This window comes from Zingiber officinale, chromosome 6B (assembly GCF_018446385.1).
Source record: "Zingiber officinale cultivar Zhangliang chromosome 6B, Zo_v1.1, whole genome shotgun sequence".
NCBI classification, from domain to species: Eukaryota; Viridiplantae; Streptophyta; class Magnoliopsida; order Zingiberales; family Zingiberaceae; genus Zingiber; species Zingiber officinale.
In genome coordinates this window covers 117,067,606-117,082,066 of record NC_055996.1, presented here as the reverse complement: position 1 = coordinate 117,082,066, position 14,461 = coordinate 117,067,606, and the positions used below count along the sequence as shown (strand labels likewise).

At 34.7% G+C, this 14,461-nt stretch overlaps 1 pseudogene; it reads right to left on the bottom strand.

Moving 5' to 3' along the window:
• Positions 1-903: 903 nt before the first annotated feature.
• LOC121991437 lies at positions 904-14,235 on the bottom strand (annotated as a pseudogene).
• Between the last annotated feature and the right edge of the window lie 226 nt (positions 14,236-14,461).

Sequence of the window (14,461 nt, the reverse complement as noted above, 5' to 3'; positions counted from 1 at the left end):
AATTGAGTTAGTTGAGAGAAATAATAGGATAATGGTTGTAATGTGGTGTTAGTGGATCAATGAATTGGCAAGTTGAGTTAGTGGTGGAAGATAGTGGTTAATGTTGTGATGTTAGTGGAGTTAGTGAGTTTTTTAATTTGTGATGTATTAACCTATAAATAGGATATGTAATGATCAATAAAAGTATGTGAAAAACTTTTCTTTTTATCCTCCTTGTGTCCTCGACTCATCTATTTTTCTTATCAGTGATATCAGAGCAAGGTTTCAAAGTGTGTCTTCTGAAAGTTTGTACAACCTGTCATTCCTCAATTTGATGGTCACTATGACCATTGGAGCATTCTCATGGAGAATTTTTTAAGATCCAAAGAATATTAGACGGTCGTGATTTCTGGAGTAGCAGAATTGATAGAAGGTGTTGCGCTAACATATGCGCAATTGAAAGATCTTAAAGCAAAGAATTATCTCTTCTAAACTATTGATCGCTCAATCTTGGAAGCCATTCTCTGCAAGAAAACTGCTAAAGATATCTGGGATTCTATGAAAAAGAAGTACCAAGGTACGATAAGAGCTAAGAGGCAGCAGCTTCAAGCACTTTGTTCAGAGTTCGAAATGCTCCGAATGAAATCAAGAGAATCAATTTCATATTATTTTTCAAGAACGATGGCAATCGTCAATAAAATACGGATCCTTGGCAACAAGACAGAGGATGTTCTCATTGTCGAAAAAAAAATTCTTCAATCTATGACACCAAAATTTAATTTTGTTGTTTGTGCCATTGAAGAAGCAAATAATGTAAGTCTACTTTCAATTGATGAATTACAAAGTTCATTATTAGTACATGAGCAGAAAATCATCAATGTGAAAAAGAGGAGCAAGCATTGAAGGCTTTATCAGAAAATCACTCTACAAATGGTAGAAGTGATAGAGGACGAGGAAGAGGCAGAGGACGAGGAAGAGGAGGTAGAAACAATAATGATCATGAGAACCAAGAACAAAATCAACACCAGGAAAGCTATTTTCAAAGAAGAGATAGAGGACGTGGAGGCTATTATTCTATAACTAATAGAACAAAGTCAGCAAACATGTCTAATGTTGAATGTTGCCGATGTCATAGGTATGACCATTATAGATCAGAATGTTATACAAATTTGAAGAAACAAAATGGAGATCAGACTAACTTTGCAGAAGAAGAAGAAGTGTCCCTTTTAATGGTATGCCATGAGAAAGAGAAAACTCAACGAAATATATAGTATCTAGATACAGGCTGCAGCAATCACATGTGTGGAGAAAAGGACACATTTTAAGACTTAGATGAATCCTTTCACAGTTCTGTCAAATTTGGCGACAACTCTATAATTTCCATTATGGGAAGAGGAAAGGTAACCATACAAGCAAAAGGAGACTCTTAAAAACTAATTTGCTTAGTGTGGGTCAATTATAAGAAAAATGATATGAAATTGCTATTAAAGAAGGAGTTTGTCGGATTTGAGATGCAAAGTTGGGCTTAATTGCACAAGTTAATATGACAGCAAATCGTATGTTTCTGCTTTATCTTCATACTACACCACATTCATATTTTTCATCAAAATGTGATGATGAGACATGGTTATGACACTTTCGCTATGAGCATCTAAATTTTAGTGGATTGAAAACACTAAAACAGAATAATATGGTGATCGGTCTTCCTCAAATTACATCTCTTTCTCAAGTTTGTGAAGAATGTGTTGTTAGCAAACAATACCGTAATCAATTCCCACAAGGAAAATCTTGGAGAGCAAAGGCGACATTGGAGCTTATTCATTCAGATATTTACGGACCAATAGCACCACATTCTAATGGAGGTAAAAGATAAATAATTTCCTTTATTGATGATTATAGCCACAAAATATGGATTTATTTGTTGCAAGAAAAATCTGAAGCATTTACAGATTTCAAAAATTATAAAGTTCTTGTTGAGAAAGAAATTGGCAACTCTATTAAAGTTCTGCATACAGATCATGGTGGAGAATATAACTCACATGAATTTGCAAATTTTTGTGAGATTCATGGAATCAAGGGACAACTTATAACAACTTACACACTTCAACAGAATGGTGTATATGAGAGGAAGAACTGCACTATTATGAATATGGTGCAAAGCTTCTAACGACAAGTGGTATTCCTAAAAGTTTTTTGCCAGAAGTAGTTAATTGGAGCATCCATATATTGAATAGAAGTCCTATATTATCTGTTCAAAACATGACACCAGAGGAAACTTGGAGTGGAAAAAAACTAACTGTTGATCATTTTCGAACTTTTGGGTGTATCGCTTATGCTCATATTCCAGATAAAAGGAGAAAGAATCTAGGCAACAAAGGTGAAAAACACATTTTTCTTGGTATGAGTAATACATCAAATGCTTATAGATTATATAATCCCTGCACTAAGAAAATCATTATAAGTTGTGATGTTATTTTTGACGAAAAAGACACTTGGCCATGGAATCAAAATGATGTTAAAAAAATTATCCCTGTTGATTTTAATGATGATGAGAAAATACAATAGCCTATGGAGGATGAGCAGCATGAGGAAGTCTCTCAAAATATTCCTATAGCAGATCAAAGTTCGGTTGAAGTAGAATCACAAAGGCCACAACGTGTTTGAAGAAGACCAACATGGATGTCTGATTATGAGGTCACTGGAATTGATCACGGTGATGATCCTCTTACACATTTTGCTTTGTTTTCATATTGTGACACCACTATTTTTGAAGTGGCTGTTAAAGAATTAAAATGGAGAAAAGCTATGGATGATGAAATTACATCAATGGAAAAAAAAATAATACATGAGAGTTATGTGATCTTCCTAAAGGGCAAAAGACTATTGGTGTAAAGTGGGTTTACAAGACAAAGCTAAATGAACATGGTGAGATTGATAAGTACAAAGCACGCTTGGTGGTGAAGGGCTATAAACAAGAGTTTGTTGTTGACTATAAAGAAGTTTTTGCTCCTATAGCAAGACATGATACAATCAGAGTGGTGATAGCAATGGCGGCACAAAATTCATGGTCTATCTTTCAATTGGATGTAAAATCAGTATTCCTCCATGGAGTTTTGAAAGAAGAGGTATTTATCGATCAACCTCCTAGTTATGTGAAATTTGGTAATGAGCATAAAGTTTATAGATTAAAGAAAGCTCTATATGGATTAAAACAAGCCCCATGGGCTTGGTATAATCGTATAGAAACTTATTTAATTTTTTAAAGGTTTTCAAAAATGCTCTTATGAACATACTCTTTTTATTAAGATTGATGAAGAAGGGAAAATATTAATAGTTTGTTTATATGTAGATGAGTTAATCTACACTGGAAATAGTATATATATATTTGGAAAATTTAAAAAATCTATGATGAAAAAATTTGAAATGTCTGATCTTGCTATGATGCATTATTTCCTTGGTATTGAAGTGGTGCAAGCTTCTGTTGGAATTTTATTTCTCAAAGAAGATATGTGCAAGAAATTTTGGACAGGTTTCAAATGAAAGATTACAATCCTGTAAATACTCCTTCTAAGTTTGGAGTGAAGTTACATAAAAATATTGGAGGAAAGAAGGTTGATGCCACACTTTACAAATAGATAGTGGGGAGTTTAATGCATTTGATAGCGACGAGACCTGATATTATGCATGCTATAAGTATAATTAGTAGATACATGTATTGTGCTATAGAAATGCATCTCTTAGCTGCAAAGAGAATTTTTCGATACTTGTAAGGACTAAAGAGTTTGGGTTGTTTTATAAAAAGGGAGAAAAGTCAGATCTATTTGGTTTTACAAACAATGATTATGCAGGAGATCTAGATGATCGAAAAAGTACATCTGGGTACATTTTATGCTGGGTACAGGAGCTATTTCATGGTCTTTGAAAAAGCAATCAATCGTACATTATCATCCACGGAAGCTGAGTTTGTTGTTGCAACATCTTGTGCTTGTCAAGCTATTTGGCTAAAGAAGATTCTTACAGAATTATATTTCAAAGAGGATGGACCTATTCAGATTTATTGTGAAAACAGTTCGACAATAAAACTTTCTAAAAATTCAGTGCTACATGGTCGAAGTAAACATGTAGATGTGAGGTATCATTTCCTAAGAAATCTTATAAATGATGAAGTCATTAATCTTGTTTACTGCAGAAGCGAAAATCAAATTGCTGATATACTAACCAAGCCTCTCAAATTTGCTACATTTCAAAAGCTCAGAAAGCTACTTGGTGTTTCTACATGGAGTTTAAAAGTTTGATTCTTTTTAAACTGATTATTACATTTGGAATACCGGTTTAAGTGAGGGATTGTTGATAAAATTAGTGTGTTAGTGGAGAGAAATAATAGGGTAATGGTTGTAATGTGGTGTTGGTTGGTCAATGAGTTGGCAAGTTGAGTTAGTGGTCGAAGATAGTGGTTAATGTTGTGATGTTAGTGGAGTTAGTGGGTTTTTTAATATGTGATATATTAACTTATAAATAGGATATGTAATGATCAATAAAAGTGTGTGAAAACTTATTTTTTTTATCCTCCTTATATCCTCGACTCGTCTATTTTTCTTATCAACATGAAGTTATTTTACATGCATTTTTAGATAGTAGAGTTACTATTTTTACTATTGATGAAAGATTGCTTGCTTCTTTTGTACCTTCTTCCCTTATCAAAACCACTAATACACCGCTTCTTACTACACAGTTTGACGGCCAACAACTAAGTTATCATAAATTTGTCAAAAATGTAAGTGTATTCTTCCCCATAAGTAATGGTAATTTCTGGTGTGAGATTTTGATGAAACCAATTAAGAGCTTCTTCCAGTTCTACAAAATATTTATAGGACGAAGTATCTCCCAGAGTTTGGATATATATGAGTAAGTATATCTTCAGGAAGTGCTTTGTTAGACAGTAAACTATTTTTTCTATTATGGGTAGTTTGTAAAATTTCCAATTACTAGTAATTCATGAGTTTAAGTGAATTTGGAATAGAAAGTACTAGTCGTTCTGGACTAGTAAGAGTTGTTGAAGCTACTGTTATTAAGTCTTATCTTGAACTTTATTTCCTATATGAAGTAAGGGGCTAATTATGAAATTAGGATTTAGCTTGGTCTGAAGTAAGTCATAAGCTTCATTAACAGAATAAAAATCTTTATATGCACGTTTATCTTCTTCAGGTAGGAGAACTTTAACTTCATCGCAATTAGCATAATACTGCATAAGGTCTTGAGAAAATAGTATAATAGGAAAACTTCTTTCCAAATAGTTTGTGCATTAAGTTATATTTTATTTTTTTTAATTTTAATTATATGATTATCAAATAATCACATAATTATGATGACTTAAATTAAAGGCATCATCTTTATAATTATCGATCAAGCGCTACACCGTTCCAAGTAAATGTTTCATGCTTTCTTTTAATCAAGCAGATATCTCCATCTAGGCATCTAGTCTTTATAGTTATATTTATTTAAATTATAATTTCCGTTAGTTAATTCAACTGAGTGCCTGCCTTCATTTAATTTATAAGTTTTATATTTGATTAAAGTATTTTATGTTGGTGTTTTTTTTTACGTCGGCAGACCGTAGCGAATTTTAGGTGAAGGAAGTTTGATTTTAAGTATTAATATGTATTTAATATGCGCGTTTAAAGTTGTGTAAAAATTTGACAAGATATATGTGGAGCTTGTCGAGCTTATAATTTTACGGTGACAAAAGATCGAATATGTTTATTCTCAACACCTCCATTAATTTGTCTCAGGATTAACACGGAGGAGGTAGAGTTTATAATTTCACGAGATCGAGTGTGGATGATGATTTGACATCAACACGCTGAATAACTTAAAAGTATGATGCAGTACTTCAAAGAAAAGAGCTTCACTCATTATTGCCAGGCTGGCTTGAGAAAAATGGCACGTGACATTTGAGTGACCGTAAGATAAGAAAAATTATAGTGTAGAAGGTGATGCATTGCATAGAATTAATGCGCATGCATACATAGAATTAAAACAGATGTTTGCATGATGAGATTTCATGAATCTGATAAAATTAATTAAGTAAAAACTAATGTAACTATCCATGATGTCTATATTATAATGGTTATGCCACAAATAAGTTGAATATCAAAATAATCCATCTATTTGGGTTTTCTTTATTTTTATATTGTTCTCTACTTTAATATCTATTAGTGGTATCAAAACAAGTTCATACGTTCCTTTCCTTAAGGCAAATACTCTCTTCCAATACTCTTCAAGTCAAGTTTTAATTTTTAATGGAGAACAGTATAATTATTGGAGTAATCAGATGGAAACATTTTTCATCTCACATTATCTATGGAAAGTAATCGAACAAATCTACGAAGAACTGCCAACGACTCCTCTAGCATGGACAGATACTCAACAAAGACAATATAAAGAGAATATCAAAAAGGATGCAAATGCACTACGATACATCCATCAAGGGTTGAGCAAGTCAATTTTTTCTTGCATTTTCGACATAAAAAAAAGGCTAAGGATGTTTGGAAAGTTCAGAACAAAGAATTTCAAGGTTTAGAGAAAATCACTATCATGAAATTATAGGTTCTATGGATCAATTTTGATAATTATCCATGAAAGAAACTAAAAGGGTACGTGATTAGTTAAATTGATTAAAAGTTATGGTAATACTATTGAAGAAAAGAAATTAGTTGACAAAATTTTAAAGATTTTATCATAAAAACTTCAATATGTTGTTACTATCATTGAAGAATCTAAAGACTTGTATATATGAACTAGTGAGTTCTCTTGAAGTTCTTGAGAATGTAATGACTAGATATAAATGAATGTGATAGACAAAAAGAATGCAGATCGATTGAGACAACCAAAGTATCAATATTTGAATTCTAATTCAAGAGGTGAATCAAAAGCCAAGGGGTGGAAGAAAAATTAGTTTAACAACAAAGATTTTATACGATGTCACGTATACAAAAAGAGCAATTATGAAAGTAAAGATTATTGGTTTCAACAATGTAATGATTGTGAATTGCCCAAAGAAATTAACAAAATTAAGTCAATTTCACTGAAGATGATGAATCCTCAGAATCATTATTCTACTCTTGCATGAGTATGCAAGAAGATCAAGATACATGGTACCTTGATAGCGGATGCAATTGCTATATGACAAGTATAAAGTCCAGTTTTGTCTATCTGGATGATTCATTTAAATCCAAAGTGAAGCTTAAAGATGGAAAGTATGTGAAGGTGGAAGGCAAAGGTGATATCATCGTGAAAACAAAGGAAGGTACTTCTAAACTTATCAAAGATGTGCTTTATGTTCCTGAATTATCTCAAAATTTACTGAGTGTGGATCAATTGGTAGAAAATGGTTATATGCTCACATTTGATAGAGATAAATGCACAATTATTAACAATGAAAAGGATCAAACAATAACTGGAGTACCTATGGCATCAAATAGAGTATTTCTAACATGCAAGTCTCATAAAGAAAATATGGTTTTAAAGTCTAAAGTCATAAATGATTCAATGCTTTGGCATATAAGGTATGGGCGTTTAAATTATGAGAGCTTTAAATTACTTAATAAAGAGGCTATGACTATTGGGCTACCTTCTATTAATGTAAGTGGGAGAGTTTGTGAAGGATGTGTTTATGGAAAAAATCTATAGAATGCCATCTCCTAAATTCTCATGGAGAGTTATAAGTCTACTAGAATTATTGCATGTCGTTATTTGTGGTCCAACCAAAACTTATTCCTTGAACAATAGAAGATATTTTCTTTTATTTGTTGATGATTATTCAAGGATGATGTGAGTATATTTTCTTGAGATGAAATCTGAAGTTTTCTCTAAATTTCTTCAATTTATGGCCTATGTTGAAAGAGAAAGTGGACAAGTCATTAAAGGCATGAGAATAGATCGAGGAGGAGAATTTATTTCAAAACCATTTTGAAACTATTGTAAAGAAAATGGCATATTACTATTCGACAAAGTTCTTAACAAAATGACATTGTAGAGCATAAAAATTATAACATTGTGGAGATGACTCGAAGCATGTTGAAAGCTAAAAGTTGCCCAACATCTACTGGCAAAAACTGTTAATACAACGATATATCTTTTGAATAGATCTCCAATTAAGACTGTACAACAAATGACACCCTATGAAGTATAGTTCCAACGAAAACCAAAGATTGGTCATCTTAAGATCTTTTGTTCTTTGGCTTATTATTACATTCTTCCTCAGAATAGAGAAAGGTTTGATGAAAAAGGAGAGAAATGCATCTTCATTGACTATAGTGATCATTCCAAAGGTTACAACTTGCATAATCCCAACACTCAAGAGTTGATAATTTCAAGAGATGTAATTTTTGACGAAGGAGTGCATGGGAATGGGAAGACAAAGAGTTTGATTCATATGTAAGACAATGTAGTCACTCATTAAATTTATCCAAATTAAGAAACTCCAAGTTCTTCATCATCAAGTTATGTTCAGCTGGTTTCAGATACAACTGACTCACCAACAAGAAAGACTCATTCATTATAAGAAATATATGAAGCATGCGCATGTGATGTTGCTTTTGTTGCTAGTGAGCCCCAAAATTATGAGGATGCTATTGGAGAAGAAGTTTAGATGATAAAAAAAAAAATAACACTTGGCGACTCATTGAAAAGTCACACCATCCAAAGACATTATCGGCTTAAAATGAGTCTTCAAGACTAAGTACAACGAAGATGACTCTATTCAAAAGCATAAAGCTCGCATTGTTGCCATGGGCTATTCTCAACAACTTGGAATTGACTTCGGCTAGACATTTGCATCGGTTGTTCGTATGGAAACTATTTGTATGTTTATGACTCTTATTGCTCAACTCAAGTTGCTGATATATTAATTAGATGTTAAATCTGTATTTTTGAATATATAAATCGAAGAAGAAGTATATATCCAACAACCACAAGGATATGTAATTACAGGTCAAGAAAATATGGTATACAGACTACAAAAAGCTCTTTATGGGTTAAAGCAAGTTCCACGAATATGGAATAGTAAAATTGATAATTATTTTCATAAAAATGGATTCCAAAGAAGTCCAAAGTGAACCATCATTATATGATGATTGAAGATTTTAAGAAAGTCATGATGAGTCAATTTGAGATGACAGATCTAAGACTTATGAAATATTTTCGTGGGATACAAGTGAAGAAAGATAATGGGAGAATCTTTGTCTCTCAAGAAAAATATGTTACTAATTTGATGAAGAAATTCAACATGATTTGTTGTAAGGCCTCTTATACTCCTATGGTAGTCAATGATAAGCTTTTAAAAAATGATGGAGCTAAGAAGGTTAATGAAACCATCTACAGAAAACATGTTCAATCACTCATTTATCTCACAAATACAAGACTAGACATTATGTATATTGTTTGCATTGTCTCAAGATTTATGAGTGAGCCTAGTAAACTTCATCTTGCTGTAGCTAAATGTATTCTTAGATGTGCAAGGAATTAAGAATTATAAACTAATATTTGTAGCTGAAAAAGATAGTGAAATGAATGGTTTTTCTGATAGCGATTGGGTAGGTTCAATAGATGATCGAAAGAGTACATGAGGCTATATTTTCTTAATAGGAACAAAGTCTATTTCTTGTTCATTGATCCTGTCTGAAAACTAGAGAGATAGCGCGCTAGGCAGGTGGTTGCGATGTTGACCATGTGAAGACTTTGAATTAGAGGAAAAGGGACTTCTTCTTCCTCTCTACACACACCAAAGAGAGCAGACAGAACGTCAGTGCCCAAAAATCATAGAAGAGATCCCTTACGAAGGTCCTCCAATGCTTAAGTCAGTGCCACATCCGAGCTGGCAAATGGAGAGAAGAATAATAGAATGCGTGCGTGTAAGTAAGACTGTCGTAAGACGTGTATAGCTTCTAATGAAGAGAACCACCTTTATATATCATGTCTCATAACTTTCGCAATCATGAGGCGAAAGAGAATATCAGATGTTGTCGAGTAAGGGAAGCCATACAACCTGGGCGATGTGTAGTTATCGTCCTAGGAATCTTCCATTACCCATATGTGCACCTATTTTATCTTTTATAACTTACGACATTAATGAGACAATTAAAGGAATATGCTGTCATAAGTTGTCAGTTGATGGGAAGTGTAAGCACCTTCGAAGAAGGTTATGAAGAATGTGTTGGTGCAATCGACCTAGGTTTTGATCGGTACGATCATAGTTTTGATGTGTGTATCAAAGAGTTTAAGTTATGTTCACCCTTGTATTTGATATATGTATTTGAGTTGTGCAGCTTTACAGGATACACATGCGACTCAGGTTGATGACTTCGGGTACAGTGAAGGATGAAGCATCCGAGGGACCGTGGACAAAGCAGCGAGGATAAGGACCGAGGAAACCGACTTCAAGGCATACGCGAAGGATGACATTGGGGACGAGCCGTGGGCTTGAATGCATCCGAGGGACGAGAGCCAAAGGAAGTAGACTTGAAGGTAAGAGGTTAAAACTGCAAAGGAAGCGGCAAATGAGTCATAAGGGTGAGGGTACGAGTGCATGAGAAATTGTACTCGGAGTAAAATACTAGTTTTAGGGTTTTACTGTAGCAGTACTATAGCGTTACTGTAGCAATACTGTAGCAGTCGACTGCATGTTTTAGCAGTCGACCGCGCAGTCGACTCGGTGCAAACAGAATGGTTCTGTTCGTTCGGTCAATGTGGATCAGTCGACTGCATGTTTTAGCAGTTGACTGGTAAATGACCGTTGGCATACTGTTAGTGCTGTGAAGTAGCGGTTGGTTACCTCCAACGGTAACACCAGTCGACTGATGATTTTGCTAGTCGACTGGTGCCGAGATGAGTTGATATGATGATCAACTCTCTCATCTTATTTATAGGAAGTTTTGAGACTTGAAGAAGGTTACTCATGCTTGTTGAATAACTCCTTAGCAATTGTCCAAAGCTTCCAAGTCATTCTCTTCCTCCTAATCTAAGTCTTTATCTTGTAAGAGGAAGAGAGCTTTGTGAGAGGTTGTACTCCACCGAGAAGGAGTAAGAGCTAGCTGGAGATTGTCGGGGATTGATCCACCGAAGGATCAAGGGTTCATCCACCTCAAGGACACGCCGTGGAGTAGGAGCAAGCAATCTCCGAACCACGTAAAAGATTTGTGTTAGCGTTTGTGCTTTCTTGCTTGTTCTTATTGTTTTTGTTTAGTATATTCCGCTACACACTAACACCTTGTAGAGAAGAAAGTAAATTGGGGGTGATCTAGTTATCCAACCCCCCTTCTAGCCGGCCACCGGTCCCTTACAGAATGCTCATATTATAATAGAGGAATATTCTTTGACAAACGGTTATTACTCTGATAAGTTATTATGATTCTCTAACCATGTTCTTTTATGAATGTATCTTGCCCGGATCTATAAATTAGCTGACTGTATATCCAATCTTCCCTTAAGCTGCTTGGTTATACACTGGGTGGTACTAGAGATATGTTTTGGAAGTAATATGAAGTTAAGTCCCCTAGGTTTGATCGATTCTTTAGACAACGGGCCATATACTGGGATACTTGCCTGAGGAATGGAGCTTGAGTTCCTGGAGATTCGATTGGTACTTTAAGTTGATCGTCCATATGAGAGAAAACTTGCCTTTGAAGTGAGAACTTGAGATCTGGAATTGCGGACGACTTTATAAGGAGAATTGCTTTTCTGTATGTATAAGAGACGAACATGTCGAGTTGTGTAAATCTGACCGAAATTATTGCCGATCGACTATATGAAGGAGGATTGACATGTGAGAAAACTCATAAGGTTGATCGACAGTGGGTTGTATGCTGAAAGCCTTGTACCGAGTGGAAAGCTGGATCCCTTATTCCGGCCGGACATATGACCGATCGAATCTGTGATAGGTCAAACATCCCTTAAACTAGATTGTCTATCGATTGCTTGGATATAAGATAGATGTCTTAATATAGGAATGGGACCCTAGGTTCCCTAAGTCCGACCGACTCATAGGACAGTCGTCCCCGTATTGAAGGCCTTAGTGCTGGGCAAATAATAAAGCTTTGTGGAGAATGACACGCTGGCTACCACCTCCCCTTGACTTTAACTGTCATGTCACATTGACTTTGTCTGCCATGTCATACTTGGGTCTGCCTATAACATCTTATATCAATCATCAAAGAGGCAAAGTACCGTGGCTATGTCTTCTACTAAGGCTGAGTATATATCAGCATGTGAAGCTATCTGATCAAATAGAATTCTCAAGGATATGAAGCAAGAACAATTTGCGCCAATCATATTCTTATGTGACAATATGTCTGCTATTACAATGACTAAAAACCCTATTTTTCATAGTCACACAAAACTCATCGAGTTACAACATCACTTCATTAAAGAGTTAGCAAATAAAAGAGAAATTGAATTAGTTTTCTGAAAATTGTCATTTTCAACTGAAAAGTTTCTCTACTTGCATGAAAAATTGGAGTATTAGGGCATTTTGAATGGTTAAACCTCCAGTTTTTTTTATAGTTTTCAATATATCACATTAATGCCACATCATAAGTATAAAATCCTATTATTCTCTCCACAATTAAAAAACCTCGATACAACTTTTTTATGGGTACTACATTATAAATCACATATCTTTATTTATTATTTTTTTCATTTAATATCTCTATGTAATTTTTATTAAATATTTTAATTAATTATCATCTTTAATTTATAGTTAATAATTAATAAATTTTAATTTAATTTATAATTTTCATTTAATATTTAATTAATTTATGAATTTAAATTTAATTATAGCCATTTATATATATTTTTAACTTATCTTGAATATATTTATTTTTAATAGAAAAAGTACCACTTTAATGATTATTATTAACCATTTATGAAATAAAACATTATAATTGAATGTTTCATAAACTAATTTATTTTTTAATTATTTTGAAAGGCCAAATATGTAATATTATCTTATTATTAATTAATTATTAACCCGAGAGAAAAAAATAGATTTGAAAAATAAAATTTGCTCTTGAACTAAAAACCTTAAACCTCACGGACATAATCATAAAAATTTTCTTATTAAGGTTTTTTAATTTTACAAACATTTGACAAAACTTGTATTGGAAATGCTCTTAGATCTCTCAAAATTAAGAGAGAGTGTTAAAAATTGATTTTGAGAATTAATGCACATGCATGCATAGAATTAAAACAGATGCATGCATTGTGAGGTTTCATGAGGCTAATAGATGATGATCAAATTATTTAAGCAATAACTAATGTAATTTTAGAACTATCTATGATGTCTTTATAAGATTTAGTGGTTATGCCACAAACAAGTTGATGAATATCAAAATAATCCATCTCTTTTTGATTTTCTTTATTTTTGGGTTAATTCCTAATTTAGTCCATCATTATTTGACGTAGTCCCGATTTCGTCCCTAATTTTTCAATTGATCAAATTTAGTCCTCCAATTTTTAAACGTTTTTCTAAATCAATCATTCCGTCCAAATCCCTGTTAAAATATACGGGAAGACTTGTTTAACCGGTAGACGGATAGACGACCCTCTTTGGCATCGCCTCAGTCGAGTTCTGCGCCACTGTCATCATTATTCGTCACCAAAATCTAATTTTGCGATCGAATTCGATTTTTACCGGAGCTCTCTATTAGTTTACCTGGGAAATAAGGCCAGCGGCGTTGGAGGAAGACTTGGTGATGTCGGCGTCGTAGGTGGGCATGAGGTTGAGGTGGAAGAAGCCGAAGGGGCGCTCGGAGGTCGGGCCGGGCTTCAGATCCTCGTCGTAGAGCGCGAAGATGTAGGTGTCCACCAACTTACCCGGCGCCATCGGCGTTCCAGCGAGGGAGTGCAGGTGTGCCACCATTCCGCCATTGTACGCCTGGGCGTTCTCCACCGTCGCTCCCTCCTCCCCCGCGTCCCCCCTGTACGGCCACCCAGTCTCCGCCACAACAATCTCCACCTCCGGGAACCCCGTCGTCGTGATGGCCGCCCTCACTGCGTCCACCTGTGCGTTGAACATGTTCATGTAGGTCGACCCCGACCCGGCGTCGTGCCACCCGGCGTTGGGCTAGAAGAAAGGGTAGGGATTGATCATGAAGGGCTTCCGGTGTCCTTTAGGAAGGCGAGGACGCCCTTGAGTGCAGGGAGCACGTCGACGTGGAAGGCGCCTGAGGAAGGCGGGTCAGAACTGATGGGCACCGACATGATCAATAGATCACTTCCACAGGTTAAACAAGTCTTCCCGTTTATTTGAACGGGGATTTGGACGGAAGGATCAATTTAGAAAAACGTTCGAAAATTAAAGAACTAAATTTGGTCAATTAAAATATGAGGGACGAAATCAGCACCATGTCAACTAATGTGGGACTAATTTGAGAATTACCCCCTTTATTTTTATATTATTCTCTTCTTCAATATCTACTATAACTGT